The sequence below is a fragment of the Theropithecus gelada genome, chromosome 7b, assembly GCF_003255815.1.
Source record: "Theropithecus gelada isolate Dixy chromosome 7b, Tgel_1.0, whole genome shotgun sequence".
NCBI classification, from domain to species: domain Eukaryota; kingdom Metazoa; phylum Chordata; class Mammalia; order Primates; family Cercopithecidae; genus Theropithecus; species Theropithecus gelada.
In genome coordinates, this window is record NC_037675.1 from 27,973,158 (window position 1) to 27,992,752 (window position 19,595).

Genomic DNA, 19,595 nt, shown 5'->3' on the forward strand with positions numbered 1-19,595 from the left:
AGCTCATGCTGCCAGAACAAAATACCATAGATTTGATGGCTTTAAAGGAATTTGTTTCTCACAGTTCTGCAGGTTGAGAAGTCCAAGTTTAAGGTGTGGCCTGATTAGGTTCTTTCCTGAGGGCTTTCTGCCTGGCTTGTCAGCAGTGACCTTCTTAGTGTGTCTTAATGTGGTGAAGAAATTCTTTCTTACTTAGGTTTTTATTTTATTCAGGCCTTCAGTGAATGGGATGATGCCCACTCACATTGGAAAGGGCTATCTGCTTCACCCACTCTACTGATTCAAATGTTAATCTCATCCACAAACACTCTCATAGACACACCCAGAAATAATGTTTAACCAAATATTTGGGCACCCTGTGGCCCAGTCAAGCTGACATATAAAATTAGCCATCACACATACAACCCTTATCAACTTGGCACCAATATACTTTTCCTTAAGCCTTACTTAATCTTCAAGTAAGGACAATAATATGGTCATAAAACCACTAAACGTGATACAACTACACTGTGTACAACTGAAAATGCACTGATACCTCCCCTAGAAAAGGAAGTAAAGTCCTTGAGTGATTTTTGCTCTTCTTCTTTATATCTCATAACTAAAACACTATGATGCAAATCAACAAAGCTTAAATACTGTGGTATAAAGTCCATGTGTCTTATACTACATATGGGAATAAGAAAGGGAAGAAAACAAAACTATTTACATGCACACATACATATGTATAACAAAATATGGAGAAAGTATACATAAAAATTATAGTTCTCGTTTACATAGCTGATCATATGGTTGTAGCTGGTATTTATAACATTCTTCCTCTACTACATATTGTTTTTTGTTTTCTTTTTCAGTCAGAGTCTCGCTCTATCGCCCATGCTGGAGTGCAACGGTGTGATCTCGGCTCACTGCAATGTCTGGCTTCTGGTTTCAAGCAATTCTCTTGCCTCAGCCTCCCTGAGTAGCTAGGATTACAGGCATGTGTCACCATGTCTGGCTAATTTTTGTATTTTTCTTTATTTTTTGGCCAGGCTGGTCACAAGCTCCTGACCTTAAGTGATCTGCCCACCCTGACCTCCCAAAGTGCCGGGATTACAGGCCTCTACTACATAATCTTTATTCCCTTTGTCTTTGGCAAACATCTCAGCGGGTAATGGTTCTTTACCTGGTAGAATGATCCAAACCTTCACAATCGAAGGATCTCAGCTGTTAGTAGTTCTGCCTGGAGTCCATTGTTTTAGTTTTCCATTGGCCTGAATCACAGGAAATGGTGATACTGAGATACCCTAAGGGATTCCCTGTATTACAGACATAGATTTATTTACTTTTATAGTAGCATAACAGTCCAATTTCCCCTTGGCAGTTGGGATCAATTAGCCCATCCAGCAGTGTAATTCCCTTCTTTGCTGTTGATTCAGAGGCACGAGGATTCTAAAGGGGCCAGTCAGCAGTTCTAACTTCCAGTTCGATGGATCATTGTTTCCCCCAGGGAAGAAATTCTTCCTCTGGAATGAAGACCTCTCAGCCAGCGGAGCATAAACTTACAGGAACAAGAAGCAAACATTTTGCTAGAGGGTCACCAGGGGTGATAGCGAGTGATGTCACTCCCATTTCCATCCCTTGAATTTTGAATCTGTGAATTTTGGGTATGGGAAAAACAGTATTATATGTTGGATATTGATCCGTAGCATATGAAGCCTACAGGAGAACTTTGCAGCAGCTGTGCAAGGTATTGCCTCCTAGATGGCACCATCGCTGAGTCTTCAGAAAGCCGTTCCACTATTCTATTAAACTAGTTGCATCAGGATGGAGGAGAACATGGTAAGGGCAGTGATTCCATGAGGATGGGCCCATTGCCACACTTCTTTTGCTGTGATATGAGTTCCTTGATCAGAAGTAATGCTCAGTGGTATAGCAGGATGGTGGATAAGGCATTCTGTAAGTCTATGAGTGGTATTTTTGTCATATTTGTGTGTAGTGTTGGCAAACCCATATCCACAGTGTCTATTCCTATAAGAAGAAAATGCTATGCCTTCCATAATGGAAGTGATCCCAAGTAGCTGGTTGATCTCCCCCAGGGAATGGTGCCATATCATAGACTCAGTGTTGGCTTCTGCTGCTGGAAAATTGGGCACTCAGAAGTGGGTGTAGCTAGGTCAGCCTTGAAGAGTGGAAGTCCATGTTTCTAAGCCCATGCATAACCTCCTTTCCTGCTACCATGGCTAGTCTGGTCATTAGCTCATCAGAAATTGACGAGGTGGCTGGGGAAAAAGGCTGACTGGTATCCACAGAAGGTGTCATTCTGTTCATTAGATTATTAAAATCCTCCCCTGCTTAGGTCACCATTTGGTAAGCATCGAAATGGGACATAAATATCATCATATTTCTTGTACATTCTGAGAGGTCTATCCACATCTTTCTCACAAATATCCTTGCCACCAACTTTTGAATCATGTTCTTTCCAAATCCCTGACTGTATACCAGTAACATGCCTGGCCATTTCTTCTCTCATGAAAAGAGGTAATGCTGGAAGTTCTGCCCACTAAGAGGATTTCCCTTCCCCACTGTTCTTCAGAGATGTTCCAGGAAGAGGTGCTGTGTTACAGCTGTCCATTTTCAGGCAGTACTTGTGTATTGTGCAGAACCATCTATCAACCAGGCCCCAGTCTTATCTTCTTCTGCCAATAGTCGTAGGGACTCTCCATGAAACCATAGGTGCAGGATGGGAGAGAGAAGGTAGTGTAGCTGGAGTGGGAAGCATGGGCATTTGGGCTAGCTCTTCGTATAACTTGATATGGGTACTTGTGTCTTCAGACCCTGCTCAGGCCTGTTTGTGTACATAGCACTTCCATTTGATGATGGAGTTTTGTTGTGCATGCCTTACTTTTTGGCTTAGTGGTTTGGATAACACCCTGCTCATCATGGGCAACTACAGGTCCCTGGTAACTTGGTGGCATTTGGTTAAGCACTCAGTGTCAACTGAAGCCCAGCATCTGGCCAAGAACTGTTTCTCAGAAGAAAAGTAGTTATCTGCAGAGGATGGCAGAATTTTGCTCCAAAATGCTAAGGACTTGCACTGTGATTTATGTTTAGGGGCCTGCCAACGGTGACAAATGGCATCCCTGTCTGCCACTGATACTCCCAACAGTTGGATCTGCTGGATTATATAGCCCAATTGGCAGAGCAGATTGCACAGCAGCCTGGACCTGTTGCAGAGCCTTTTCTATTTCTGAACCACATGCGAAACTAGCAGCTTTTGAGGTCACTCAGTAAACGAGTCAGAGTAACTAAGAAATATGTTGCCAATTCCTTACCCAACTAAAGAGTAAGTTGCCTCCAAAATGCAAGTAGTCCCACGAGGCATTGTGCCTCTCTTTTGTTTGTTAGCGGGTCATATGCAACAACTTATTTTTCACCTTAGATGGGTAACTTGACAAGCCCTATACCACTGAACCGCTAGAAATTTCGCTAAGGTAGAAGGCTCTTGACTTTTTGTCAGATGTATTTTCCACCTTCTGACACACATATGAGTTACTAATAAGTCTAGAATTGGTGCTACTTTGTGCTCACTTGGTTCCATCAGCATAATGTCATCAATGGAACGGACCAGTGTGATGTCTTGCAAAAGTTAAAGGAAATACAAAATCCCTGAGAATGAAACCATCACACTATATTAATATAAACTTTTTTTTTGGAAATATTACAGATATCAGGAAGCTATTCAAGGTCATGTTCAGGCTAAAGCTGCCTGGCTTTAAATGCCGAAGACTAATTATAAGTAATTTATGCAAGGCTGTATGCTAAAACCTACAATTCTCTTCCAGGAAACAAAACCATTGGCAAATACTCCAAACCCTTGTGGAGTGTTAGACTAAATTATCCTTACAAATCTTTCACACAGCATGGTGAAGGGGAAGGGGCATTTGCTTATCTACCTATTAAGCCACGGGACTTGGAAGAATGTTCCCTACATCTTGTAATGCAGGACAGGAGGTTTGACATACTTTAAGTTTAAATTAAAGAGATTCTTTTAAAATAGAGGATATGTAAGGGAAAGCAGTTAGAATTGAGAATAGGCCCTAAAGATGAGCTGTTGGCTTCTGGATGCAACATCTGGAGACTGTTAGCACTCAGGATTTGTATAGATCTCTGTTTAGAATTTGGGAAACAAACATGGCCCACAGAAATCTTGGATGGGATTGCTATCCAAGGCAGAAAGACAAAGTTTGCTTATGTCTCTAGCATAATAAATATTAATTTATGTTACAGAAAAAAATAATCACTCGTTCATTCAAAAAGCATTTGTGAAGTTCCTACTCTGATTCGGGTTTTGTGCAAGTGTCAGAGATTGAAAAACAAAGACTGAAACATGCCTTGAAACATTACGAACTTGAGAGAATCACTGTGGAAATGTAAAACATCATCGTAGTGAGATATTTTCTGATGAAGTTTAAAACAAGAGGAAACACCTCCCAGGTAGATAAGCGGGGTTGGGATAGTGGTGGTGGAGGAGATAATTCCAAACAGGGTGACCACCAGCATGGAAAAAGGCAAATGGAGTGCAACACAGTAAGTGTGCAAGGAATTATAACATGAGTGAAGCACAAGATTCAAGCAGAATTAGAGACAGTAAGTACTGAAGATGAAAAGGTAGCAGGCACTGGCACATGGAGGATATTCTACAGCTGTGACAGAGTTTATAACTGTGGTTATTTGTGCATCAAATTTACAACTTTAATTTAGACACACATTGTGCATGATTGTTTGCTTTGACATATTCTTTAAATAAACCAATTTTTAAAAATTGTATGATTTTATTTTTAAAATCTTATATTAGTCTCATAAATAGAAAATTGGTATCATTTTCTATAAATTTTAAGTGAAAAGTAACTTCTCAAACTTCAAAAAATGTTATTAAGGGAGCATCAGAGGCAATTATCTGTCAATTATAGATTTATGATTATAGGGGTCATTCACTGAATTGGTCCAAGGCAGTAAAAGAAATCCAATATTGTAGACAAGATACTAAGGTCAAATTTTGGTATGATACTTTTGCAATGCCAGTGTTTGGGCACAGAGAAAAAAGTTCATAAATAATGTTAGTGCTGGGAGTTTAGCTCAGGGCCATATCAACCTGCAGGTGGGAGTTGACACTCCAAGAGTAAATGGCTGTAAATGTTTGTGAGGTTCTTAGTCAATAAGCAGATTAGCAGTAGGTTAGACTAGGTAATAACCATTACCAGAAAAAGACTAAGGATATTGTTTTTTCTTTTTTGATTTCCTTTCCTCCTCCTTTTCCTCTTCCTCCATCTCTTATGTTATGATTCAACTATGACAAAAATGGTTTTTCATCACTCATGTACATAAAGGCATTTTTTTTCTTGGTGGCATGCCCTCCTAATGGCAAATTTCTAATCCATGGTGATTTATGTGTGTGTGTGTGTGTATATATATGTATATATATATATTTTTTTTTTCATTTTTTTCTTTCTTGGTGTTCCAATGTCTGTGACTGGACTTTGACTTGACTCTTTCAAGGTTAGGCTGTTACTAAGTTGCCAAACCTTACCTCCATGCTAAGGCAGCCATGCACGTGCAGCTTTGCTATGATCTGGATGCTCATATTCTCCCAAAATTCATATATTGAAATCCTAACTCCCCCAGGTGATAGTATGAGGAAGTGGAGACTTTGGGAATAATTAGGTTATGAGACTGAAACCCACATAAGTGGGATTAGTGCCCTTATGAAAGAGACTCCAGAGAGCTGCCTTTCCCATTCAGACATGTGAGGACACAGTGAGAAGTCACCATCTGTGAACCAGGAAACAAGATTTTGCTGGACATTGAATCTGATCTTGGACTTCCCAGTCTCTAGAACTCTGAGAAATGAGTTTCTGTTGTTGTACTTCATTTGTGGTATTTTGTTATTGCAGCCTGAATGAACTAAAACATGATTCTATCCTATGGGTTCCTGAAGGAACTGCCATATATAATCCTGGAAATGACCTTTGCTCCTTTGCCTTGGTATGACATTTATGTTACATTTCCTTAATCCTTCACTCCCTCTGATTAATAAACTCGTAGATGAAATACATTTTAAAGCATTGTGTTAATATGATAACATAGTGGTGTAAAAGGTATTTTATAGATTAGCAAAGAATATTTAAATAATGACTTACAACAGGCAGTATCTTTACTATTCTGATGGAATCTAACATTAACACTAAGTTTTAAGTGAATTTCAGAACGAATGCATAAGAATTCATGTTCTGGTCTTTCAGTCTGTGTTGACAGGGTATTTTAGCCTAATTTGATACTCATCTGAGGCATAAGATTTTTCCTTTTAACAAAGACAGGAGTTAGTGAGTGTGCTGGATTTGCTTGTGATAACTATCACCAACATGGAACTCACAACAAAACAATGGCAATGAAATGAAAGCTTGCTAGATTGAGAAGCACATTTTAGGGGATGAATATACCAGGGTAAATTCAAGACTGACAGAGAATGTAGAAGCAGTATTGTCCAGCAGTCCAAAGGCCTTACAGCATGGTAGGCATGCAGTACACAACATCATATAATAAAACACAGACAACTTTCACAACAATAGAGAGCTTGATGTTGGTGGAATTAGCCATTTGAAAATGAAACAGTATACAAACTCTCCTACATACTATGTCCCTTCTACACTCTGCCTTGTTTTAATTTTGAATTAGACTTGTCATCATTTATATGTTACATGGTCATTACTTCAAAGCCTTTTCATCATTGGAATATTTTTCCCTCACATTCTAAGGTACTCTTTCCAAAGTGTAACAATGACATCTTCTTTGGTGTTTCTCCTGGAGTATCTGGCCCAGTGCCTTGCACATATGCTGTGCCCAATAAATTATGGTGGCTGGTTAACTTAAAGTCATTTTATTGTGAAGTATTAAAAGTCTCACAAAACACATTAAGTAGGGATGCTGATTTGAGGGACTTAGACTGACAATAGCCAAAGCCTGTCACAATCACTGTGCTAATAAAAAAAGAGATTATGGAATAAATTGGGAAAAATAATTTACCTTTGTGATGAATTAACAAAGTTTTATGAATGAGACATGAAATGTTGATGCTGTTTCTTTTGAAATAAGATTAGTTAGAAGTACTGGAGTTGGTCAATAAATCAGTTTTGAACAACTAGAAATGACCACAAAAATTTAGAACATAAATTAAAGATATTTGTTGTTGAAAAATATTAGTTCTGAGCTAATGGTTAATTATTTGATTCAGGATTTAAAAACTATTTTTATTCTGGGATTACGTGATGCATTTAGGATAACATGATTTTGAATCCAAGAAATGATACTGTCATATGATATCAAAAGTGGAAATGTAAGTTCAAAAATAAAAATGTAGGGGAATCTCCATAGGCAGGAGATCCGTAGGTTAGTTTCAAATCTCTTATTAAGTTCTGTGACTTTTTAGGTGAATCACTTTCTGTCTGAAGTGTTAGGATATATCTGTAATTTAATAATTATGAAATATTTGTTAAGTTCCAAGTTTATTCTAGGCAAGTTTTGAGGCAAGTAGCTGTCAACATAAAATATGTTTTGGACACAAAAATGCCTTTCCATCTCTAGATTTTATTACCTATTACTAAGGTTTTTAATATTTTAACTTGCTAAATCCACATTTCAAACAAAATTCAATGAGGATTACAAAAATAAACCAAATCTATGCAGTGAAGCAGGGATAGAGGGCTTGGTCTCCATCTGTTTGACAACTCCCCCCGCCCCTGCTCCAAACATTCTCCTTCACTACTTCCAAATAACTTTACAGTTTAGTCAATTACCATTTAATTTGAACTTGACTTACCTAGACCACTATTAGTAGATATTAGTTTAACAGAGGGAAAATTGTAAATAAAGTAGATGTAATATGTAAACACATACATCATTCACTTGTTCCAGATCTATCATTGATTTCATACTTTGACTATATCTAAATTATCTGCTTTTCCTATTCTTCAAGGTGGTCTTTAATTCAGCCCGGCTTTCCATGGGTTAATTAAATTTCCTACAATGCTGAGATGCTTATAGTGGTTTCCTCCTGTCCTATGAAGTTCATACTGATTTCTGCCACAATAAATTTGATTAGATCAACCCATTGTTTCTTGAGTGTCATCTTTCTTTCTTTTTTCCTCTAAGATCAAGCGTAGTTCCATTCTTGACTTATGTTTTTAACCCCATTGCTTGTTAAACTCGGTGAATTAAGCACTATATTATATATTGCTTTGCCCTACTTGCCTTTGTAATTCTCTTGATTGCTATGTATAATCCACATGAAAAATTCCTTAATTTTTCCTATTTTTTAAACAAACTGATCTAAAAACTTAAAATAACCAGAAACCTTTACACTTGCCAGGCTTAACATAGTCCTCAAGATCTGGTGGTATCTTCATTTTGAATAATGTTGGTTTTCAAAAAGTGTTCAACTGGCCCACAATAAATGCTGGTGGCTGGCTAACTTAAAAGCCATTTTATTGTGAAGTACTGTGCCATGGGTTAGAAAAATCTATGCTTCAACTCTGTTCATGTTAAATTTTACCTTCAGTGTCATATTCTTTTTTTGTGTGTGTGTGAGATGGAGTCTCATTCTGTCACCCAGGCTGGAGTGCAGTGGCACCATATTGGCCCACTGCAACCCCTGCCTTCCGAGTTCAAGCGATTCTCTTGCCTCAGTCTCCTGAGCAGCTGGGACTACAGGCGTGTGCCTCAGCATGAGGCTAATTTTTGTGTTTTTAGTAGAGACAGGGTTTTGTCATGTTGGCCAGGCTGATCTCAAACTCCTGACCTCAGGTGATCCACTTGCCTTGACTTCCCAAAGTGCTGGGATTACAAGTGTGAGCCACCGCACCCAGTCCCAGTGCCATGTTCTTTGCCTATGCCTGGAGTATGGGCTAAGATATTGAGTCCTTAAGTCTATAAAGATACTCAAACTTCTTTTACCCTTTGCACATATTGTGCCCAATTTTAGAGAAAACTGTGTCTACAAATTGTGGTGTCAAAGGCATAGATTTGATGGAAGATAGTGTTAATATCCACAAGAGTCAGCTTTGCTCTCTGGGTCCTAAGAAAGAGAATTTTTAAGGGTCTCTAGTGCTCTCAAATAAGAAAGGCAGCAAATGGGACAATTTGCAGTTAGAAGATCTGAAAAAGATAGTGGAGACCTTAAGAACTGGGAGCTGGTGAGGGCAAGGCAAATGTCTAGGTCCCTACACACCAGTAGGGTTTTAGCTCCAGAAAAAGAGTTTGAATCTAAACCAATGGTGAGACCAGAAGCCCATATATTTGGACTGGGAAACAGAGCACAGATGTAAAAGGGAACACAAATCTAGGGGTAAAAAGGAATCCAGAATCCAGACCAGGACCTTCGATGCTCAGTTTATAATGAAATAACTAATTTAAATCACCAGTACCAATGTCTTTTTATACAGTTTCTGCATAATAATCAGAGCTTCTCTGAACATCTACTAAGCATGTTTGCATTTTTAAATCTTAAATTACACCAGCCAGTATTACTTCAAAGTTTGTCTTTTAAGAGGATATTTGTATTTTCATTTTAAACATAAAAAATTACATCATTATTTTATTTCTTCTTCTACAAAGCAAATTTTTTTCATTCTCTATATTTAACAAATGGTATAGATTATAGTTTCAGCATACTTTTTATCCATGACAGCCTATGTTGTGAATGCAATAAAATGAAATCCTATAGGCAATATAGTAAATTTATTTTTTTATACATAAGTACCATAGATGTTAAAATAAGTCTAAAAAGCTTTGAAAATGGATGTGCCACTTGTTAAATTTTTTGATAAAGAAATTTTGAGAGCACATGGACACAGGGAGGGGAACATCACACACTGGGGCCTGTTGGGGGCTGGGGGAGGGATAGTATTAGGAGAAATACCTAGCGTAAATGATGAGTTGATGGATGCAGCAAACCAACATGGCACACGTATACCTATGTAACAAACCTGCACTTTGTGCACATGTACCTCGGAACTTAAAGTATAAGTAAAACTTTTTTTTTTTTTTTTGAGACAAGGTCTCCCTTTGTCACCCAGGCTGGAGTACAGTGGTATAAACATGGCTAACTGCAGCCTCTGTTTCCCATGCCCAGCTAACTTTTCTTTTTTTTCCTGTAGACACAAGGTTTTGTCATGTTGCCCAGGCTGGTATCAAACTTCTGGGCTCAAGGAATCCTCACCTTGGCCTCTCAAAGCACTGGAAGTACAGGTGTGAACCACCATGCCCAGTGAAAGAAAGTTTAGGTATTCAGGAGACAATAATTCAGTAGCAAATTAAGTCAGATTTTTAAATTTCCTAGAGTCTTATTTATTTCGAAAAACATGATTTATTACTGAAAATGCATCTTATGTAGATAAGTAATAATAAAGTAATTTTTTTCAAAGAGCAGCAGAACTTTTATTTCTGAAGACAGTTTGAAGTATTATGGTGGAAGCGCAGTTAAGAAATCAGTTACTAATGATGCTCATGTCATGGCAATTTTATTTCAGATCAATACTATGCAAGTATAGACAAATTTGTTCTGTAACACTAAGAGATGTTCTAGATCCATGGGTGACCATCTAAGGGTTTCCGTGCTCACAAACCCTGGAGAAAGCCCATACTGTACATGCAAAGATACAACAAACTGTTTGCAGAGCCCTTTAAAATGTACAGTGCACTTTCATTGTGTCCTTGGATCAGAACTTCATAAAATTCTGAAGGAATGCATTATCATACTTGCTACAGCAATAGAGAAAATGAGGCTCAGCAATTTATTTAATTGATTTATTTCAAGTCATACTGAATTGCAGATCCTATGCTCAGGCTCTGGGTTTCAACTCCCAAGCATTATTTTTTTTCTCTCACAATAGCCTGCATCCATATCCCATGCGGCAAAATGTTGTAGAGGTGAGGTAAACTGTTATGGAAGAGCATGCCAACAATATTCTAGGCTCTTAAATATATTATCTGACCAACTTCACTTTTTGGGGTTCTCTGTTTGTATTGACAGAACATAACTTGTGCTAACCATAGTAGGTAGCTAATTATTAACTAACTAGATGATATTTTGTGTGTGTGTGTATGTGTTATATTCTGAGCATTCCTAGATCCTAGGAATATATGCATGATGCAAATGAAATTTGTACAGCATTGAAAACTAGGATGTTAAATATGAGAAAAGGTTACATGTATAAATCTAAGAAGTCAGCATTGCAATAATCCTTAGGTGGTGTGTGCATCCCAGGACATGAAAGAAAGCATGAGGAGGATTCCTGGGGTTATGATTACATAGAGATTGTCAGTGTTTGAAATCCCATCAAAATGCATGTGTTTTCTGAATGTATGTTATGATGCAATAAAAATTTAAAAATTCACTGTTTATTATTTTGAAAAGAAATAGGTTATAAACATTGTTTTATGCATATTTGTTGGTTGGTTATTTAATATTTGAATATATTTAAAATGCCTACATCCCTTCCAAGTGACATACACACACAAACACACAGAAAAGAGCAAAATATAACGAAAGCATTGTACATAATATCACAAAGACTTAGAAGTGTTTTGGAGGGAAGATAGAACTATACATCATAGACAAACCAAGAACTAAATGCCAAGGAAATTAATGTTAGATAACAAATTCCCATGTTGAGCTACAAATACTAACTCGAGGGACAAGACTAAACTCCTAATCTGAAATATGACATAAAACATTCTAAAAAAAGGTCTTGAATGTTGTAATGGACACAGTTGTTTTATACCTCTGAGGATGATTTAAAATTCATTTACACCTTGCTGAGATATTATCTATCATATATAAGAAACTTAAGCCAAAAATGCCTTACTTACCAAAAAAACACCCTTTGTGACAAATGTAAAACTAATGTGAAAAGTCAAGGTCTCAAGAACGTTGCGCTCAGAAATTAGATAGCTTGATAGCATTTATTGAAAACAAATTATAAGCAGATAGGAAAAGAAATGGCTTTGAGTATTGAAGGCTGATCCTGTTAAGAAATGTACGCGTGTGCGCACACACACACACACACACACACACACACACACACATTAGACGGGCAAAAGTTTTGTTAATTTTAGTACTGATCCAAGATTTGATATTATAAATTTAATGTCTATGTTCCTAACAACAAAACTGCCTTGCCTGTATATTAGTTTTGACGTAAATGTGATACTTGGATTAAGATTTTAACACGTGTGATGTAACACAGAGCATTTTATTTTACTTAAGAATCAGTGTATTCACAGAAGGTATTGTAAGCATAAAGTAAAACCTTGTGCATTTACAAAAAAAAAAAAAAAGATGGTGATCTTTTGGGTTATCCTGTTTTTTTGTTTGTTTGTTTGTTTGTTTTGGGAAAAAAAACCCATTATTCTTGAAATTATCTCCTCTTAGCAAAAACAAGCAATGAAGAAAGAGACATTATAAACGATATGGAAATGTAGATCTTATTTATCTCCAATCTTTTTGATGAATTTGAGGGGAGTAAACCCTTTTCTGAGCCGCATAGATGAATGAGCAGTGGTAAGAAAATGTGACGACCTGATTAAGGCTCTTGGGACTTTTCTTAGTTCCTTTGATGAATAAAGGTAACACATCCCTCCATTAGGCTGTTCTTTTCTACCTAAAACACAGAGGTTGAGAAGAGAAGGAATCATAGAGTTGATCGTTTGTTTTGTTCACTCTTACCCACTTATAAGTTCCTTCTGAGAAACATATTAAAATCACTTAAAAATTGTTTAAAATTAAAGTTAAGTTGTGATTATTTTTATTGCTGTTAGGTGGACAATGAGTGCAAAATACCTGAGTTCTTCCAAATACCGGCATCCAGGGTCACTACACGGCAGATTCTTTTGGTTCACTATCAAGAAACTGATAGTGTTTGGATCTTATTTCAATTTCCATGTTTTCTGATGACTAATTATTAAAAAGTGATACTTATTACTCATCTTAAGTGGTTAAAAACAGAAGAAACTGGCTTCAGGTGTAGGAGAACACTGTACTAGCTTCTCGAGTTTTCTATAAATGTAAAACTGTTCTAAAACAAAGTCTGTTATAAAAAAGTGATTGCAAAACACATATCTGATAAAAGACTGGTACCCAAAATGCGCATAAAACTCAACAAAAGGGAAGAAACCACTTAAGTTTTAAAAAAAGCAAAAGATCTGGACAGACATCTTACCAAAGAAGATATACAGATGGCAAGGCCTGGAGTGGTGGCTCACGCCTGAAATCTTAGCACTTTGGGAAGCTGAGGTGGGAAGATCACATGAGCCCAGGAGTTTGAGACCAACCTGGGCAACATAGTAAGATCTCATCTTTACAAAGAATCAAATATTAGCTGGGTGTAGTGGTGCAGGTGTTGTCCCAGCTATTTGGGAGGCTAAGCTGGAAGGATTGCTTGAGCCTGGGAGGTTGAGGCTGCAGTGAGTCATTATTGTACTACTGCACTACAGCCTGGGCAACAGAGCAAAATATTGTCTCCAAAAAAAAAAAAAAAAGAAGAAGAAGAAGATATACAGATGGCAAATAAGCATAAATTAGCATAGAAATAACCATCATTTTTTATCAGGTATTTGCAAATGAACACAACAGCAGGATACCACTACAAACTGAAATGACTGAAATTTAAAAATCAACACTATTAATGCTAACAAGGATGTGGAACAAGAACTTTTCTTTCTAATGGAAACTCACAATGGTGCAGCTTATTAGTATTAATCTAAGTGAGTTGGAAACTTATGGCCACATCAAATCCTGCACACAAGTGAGTATAACAGCTTTATTCATAGTTGTCAAAATTTGGAATCAACCAACATGTCCTTCAATAGTGAATGAATTTTAAAACTATAGTACATTCATACAATGAAATATTCTTCAGCAATGAAAATAAATAAAGCCACAAAAGATATGAGTGTTCTTAAGTGCATATTCCTAGGTGAAGGAAGGCAATCTGAAATGGCTACTGTGTGAGTCCTACTACATGTGGTATTTTGGAAAAGGTAAAACCATGGAGTCAGTAAGAAGATCAGGGTTTGCCAGGAGTTCCTAGGGAAGGAGGGATGAGTAGATGGAGCACGGAGGATTTTGAGGGCAGTGAAAGTATTTTCTCTGATACTACAATGATAGATACATTTCATTACACCTTTGCACAAACACGGAGTGCACGACACAAAGAGCAAGCCCTAACATAAACTGTGGATTTTAAAATATTGACTAATCAATTGTAACAGTGTATCACACCAATGCAAGATGTTGATAATAGGAGGAACTGTGTATGTGTTTGGAGGGGAGGGAGTATACGGGAATTCTCTGCACTTTTTGCTCAATTTATCTATAACCTTAAAGCTTCTCTAAAAATATATTAATTTTTTAAAATGATTTATTATCAGTAAGTTCTTTTTGTTCCTCACTATCAATGTCCTCTTCAAATATAATTGAAATCACATTTGCAAAGTGAATCAATTCTCTGGGAACTATTATGAAGTATTAAGTAGAAGCTTTGGCTGGATGTATTAAATAAAGGCATAAAGGCATAAAATATGAATTGCTAAAGACAATACCCTAAGTTTTGAAGATTTTTTTTTTTTTTTTTTTTGAGATGGAGTCTTGCTCTGTCGCCCAGGCTGGAGTGCAGTGGCGTGATCTCAGCTCACTGCAAGCTCCACCTCCCAGGTTCACACCATTCTCCTGCCTCAGCCTCCCGAGTAGCTGGGACTACAGGTACCCACCACCACACCTGGCTAATTTTTTGTATTTTTTAGTAGAGACAGGTTTTCACCATGTTAGCCAGGATGGTCTTGATCTTCTGACCTCATGATCCAACTGTCTCAGCCTCCCAAAATGCTGGGATTACAGGCATAAGCCACCACGCCCAGCCTTGAATAAGTTTTTTAATTAACAATAGTTAAAGAAATGTCATTTCTCTTTTTGATTGAATCTCTTAATCATTGATTTCAGGGAAGATTCATATTGACTTACGATTCATGTAAAGAAGAGAGCTTTGTTATTTATCTAGAAATCATGCATCATATATTATTGGTATTTTTATGGTTAGCATCATGCTGATGATACCATTCGTACTAACCATTTAATTATAATCTTGGGCCTGGAAACATGCTTAGTTCCCTCTGACACCTTCCTATTGCCAACATTCCTAATCAGAAATTTCATACATAGCGATAAAGCTATATGGTCCAATTTTTATTATGCTATATAAAGATTATTCCAACATGAAAAACATAAGAATGCTTTATATTTTTAATAATATATGGGAAAAACAAAAACACCCAGCTGACAAATGTAAATGATAGATATTTTTATAAAAGGACAATTTACTGTCTTGAAAGTTTTCCAAACTTGAGTGTGTGATGTAGTACATACAGATTTAAGAAATTTAGAATAATAAAAATGCATTGAAGCTTACAATTTTCCAGTATAGGTTTCATAGAAAAAGCAATTGTTGAGCAGGAGCAGCACATAGAAACCATAATTATGCAAAATAAAGTTAAAAACAAAATAGGAATCATGGTACTAGCAGCTACCACTCACTATTCAGTTTTCATTTGCTAAGCCCTTTACACACTTTTTTAAAAAATTCTCTTACAACTTTATGGAGCAGGTAATAACTGTTGTACTGTTGTCTTGTTTTACAGATGAGTACATAGGCAAGAAGCTATGTTACAGGCACAGGAAAGAGATTAAATTATCTGCTCAAGATGTACAGCTATTGAGTGATGATATCAGAATTAATACTAAAGAGAGTCCTAAGTGGTGTGTTGTCAGAGAGGAGGGGTTGAACCATTCCAGAGAGTACATGAAAAGAGCATATGGAAAAGAGCTTACAATTTTAATTAAGTGCATACAAAGGAACTGAGTATATTCCCGGTTGAGGGTAGAGAGAGAATTTTTTTTTCGAAGAAGAGTAATTCTAACTTAAATGAGCATTAGAAGACAATGTCAGCATCTGAAAGCTAATATTTCTTCTTAGGTCCCATTAACCTGTTAAGAATATGTACAGTAAACCCTCACTTAACGTCATCAATAGGTTCTTGAAAACTGTGACTTTAAGCCAAATGACATATCAGAAAACCATCTTTTTCTCATCAATGTTATAATCAAACCACATTAAATGAAATGATGTTATTTGAGGACAAGTTGTATGTCGTTTTGCTTAAAGTCAGTTTCCAAGAGCCTATCAATGATGTTTAGTGAGGACTTATTGTACTGTATTTTCCTTTTCTGTTAGCTCTTAGGGATGAAGCAAGTAAAAAGAAACATAGACAGGAATTATTAGATACCTTTCCAAACTCTTCCCTTTCCCTCATAGACTCCTTCCACATATCTATACCAAACTCTTCCAAATCTACATTCAAATGCATTTTCTCATGGAAAGTAAAAAGCATTGATTCTTGTTTCCTTGTATGACATCATTTCTTCTGACATGTTTTGAGTTATCTAGGAAGGACAGGGGTCCCCAGCACAAGAGTCCCCAACTGTAGGGCCACTGAATGATACCTGTCCAAGGGCTGTTAGGAACCAGGCCACACGGCAGGAGGTGAACAGCCTACAAGCAAGCATTACGGCCTGAGCTCTGCCTCCTGTCAGATCAGCAGAGGCATTAGATTCTCATATGAGCACCAACCCTATTATGAACTGTGCATGTGAGGGATCTAGGATGTGCACTCCTTAGAGAATCTAATGCCTGCTGATCTGAGGTGGAACAGTTTCATGTCAAAACCATCACCCCACCACAGACCTCCCCCCGACCCCAACATTTCTCCCCTCATCCCATCCATAAAAAAAATTGTCTTCCACGAAAGTGGTCCCTGGTGCCAAAAAGTTTGGGGACTGCTGAGGAAGGGCACCCATGCACCAATACCTGGTGCATTGGAGTCATACCATAGGAGTAACAGTAAGTTAACATTTATTGAATACTTAGAATCTGCTACAATGTCTAAGAGATTTTTACATGGACAGTCTCATTTAATTTTGTTATCTCTTATTCTTGTCATTTAACATGTGAAGTAAATAAAACATAAAACACTTTAATCTCTTGAGGAAGTCACACAAGTAGTAAGTAGAACTAGGATGCAAATTTAGGTAGTTTACCTCAAGAACTTACATGCTTAACTTTTTTTTTTCTTCTTTTTTGCCTCTTATATTCCACTTGTCTGCAAAAGCTTGCTCCATTATGCCTGCCAGTGCTGAATCAGTTAAACCTGTGTTATCAAGTCACCTAACTATGAATGTAGAAGAAAAATCTTAGGAGGGAACCTGCATTAGTTTTATCGATCTGCTTTTGCAGAATTGAAAACAAAAAGCCATCTTGAAGTACATCAATAGAATTATGGTTTCCCTTGTGAGAATTTACTGTGTTGTCGTTCTGATTTGTTCTCTTCTAAAGAAGGAGCACAGAAAAAATTATTAGGTGCTAAAATAGGCTGGCCCTGATGAATTACTGACACCTCCACATATCTTTCTAGGGTTTTGCTTCCCTCAACTCATGATAACATTACTCATGCTGCACTTTAACAAATTATAAAAGGTTTATTCAGGTTTACTTTTTTTTTTTTTTTTTTAGATTGAGGCAATAAGACATCAAAGCATCATACAAATTACAAGTCTTTAAGTGAGGTTCTAGGATTAGCATGTATTTTAGAGTATAACTTTTCTTTATTTCTTCTCTGCCTTGAATCCATCTCTGTTCATGAGACGGTTAACTATGATCTATTAAGCATCCTAGTTAGGCAGTGATGGTATTGAGACTCAGATGGTGAAATACTACTGCTTTTGGGGAAGACTTTCTGGATGTAAAATATACATATGTGTATAACACATTACATATATGTGATTTAAGTATATATTACACATACATGCAATGTATGCTATACATGTTTGTGTGTATGTATATGTATGTGTGTGTGTGTATATATATACATGCACACAGACACACACCCATAAACACACATGAGTGAGATATTGCAGAGCCTAATGCAATGCTTGCTGCAAGTCAAATGTCTTTGCACAGATCAGTTTTAGTGCTTTTTCTCTGAGAAATGTGTTTAGGAAAGGTAGCAATTCAAATTCCCACATGTTTAAGTCAGTCTGATCCTCTTTAAAATGTACCTTTCTCTAAGCAGTTTGAAGAAGATTTAGCCCCTATCCAAAAACAAAACAAACAAGGTTGTATCCTAAATGTTTTCTTCTGCCATCATCTGTTCTATCAAGGGCACTTTGCCACTTTGTTAGTTTGTCCTGTGAAAGAAAATTAGAAAACTTGTTTGCAGGCACAGTTTGCTGACTCCTAAGTCACTTGGCTTCAATGGTCAAGCTCCTTACATGTCCTGTACACAGCTTGCCCAGCTCTCACTGCTATTCTGGAGCATTATTTTTGCTAGGTTCTGGAAGTTATCATTTCCACCGGGAACAAAATATCAGGCCGAGGGGACAACGCAGCCACTGACTGAGGACTTCAGATATTCAAGGTCCTTGTTCTGACTTGATGGGTCTTAATATGCCAAAGCGAAATGGAAGAAGCATCATTGCTTAATTGGAAAATATTGAGAGACACGAACTTTTGAAAATTTTGTATCACATAATTTCTTTAAAGTTCTGATTCTTTATTTGAAATATATTTATTCCTTGATGTCAAGTCAACCACTCCATTTTAAGCCTTAGAATAGAACTGAAAAACTGGTCCTTGCTTAACTTTTACTTTATTCAAAACAGACTCATTGAATACGGCCAGAGAGTAGTTTTGAGAAGAGGCTATGAAACTGCAAGTCTTTCCAAGTTGACCTTTCTGGTGAAGCAGTGATCTGATGTTACTGGATAAGAGTAAAACAGTTTATGTTTTGTGCTTTTAAAATGGGTTATAAACGACGTGGATTTGACTTTATTAAATTAACTTTTCTTTTTTAACAAACACCATCTGTTTAAGCTTGGCAAGTCTTCCACAGGAAAAAATTTAAAAAAATCTATATCCTGAAATAGAAAAGAGAGTATAACTTTTTCCTTCATAATTGACCCAGGGAATTTACTAAGTTTAGGTTATGCTGGTTCAGAAACAGCTTGTAAGTTTGCAGAATTAATTTAGCTATTTAGTACAAAAGTTTGTAAAGATTTAGAAACTTTATTTGGAAAGTCATTCCATGTCCATTATCTTATTTAATTTTCCCAACAAAGGTGAAATATTAATGACTTTAGCATTCTATCCTCCCACTTTTAGACTAGCAAATAGAGGAAGAGATGTTGCAGCTTTTTTTTTTAAAGATGATATAGGGAGCAATGATAGAGGTGAGTCTTAAATTCAAATTTTCTGGCTACCAATTCTGTATTATCTCCATTCTACTACAGTTCCTAGGCAAGTGAAAATGACAGGAGCTTTTCTGTACACCATAAAGATATGACCTTTAGTGACCTGGAATGTAGAGTTGGATTAAGAAGTATTAGCTGCTTCACAACCAAGATCTGTGCAGCACTTTCTGCACTCCACTAAGGAACAGGTAGAAACAGTGAAGGGATA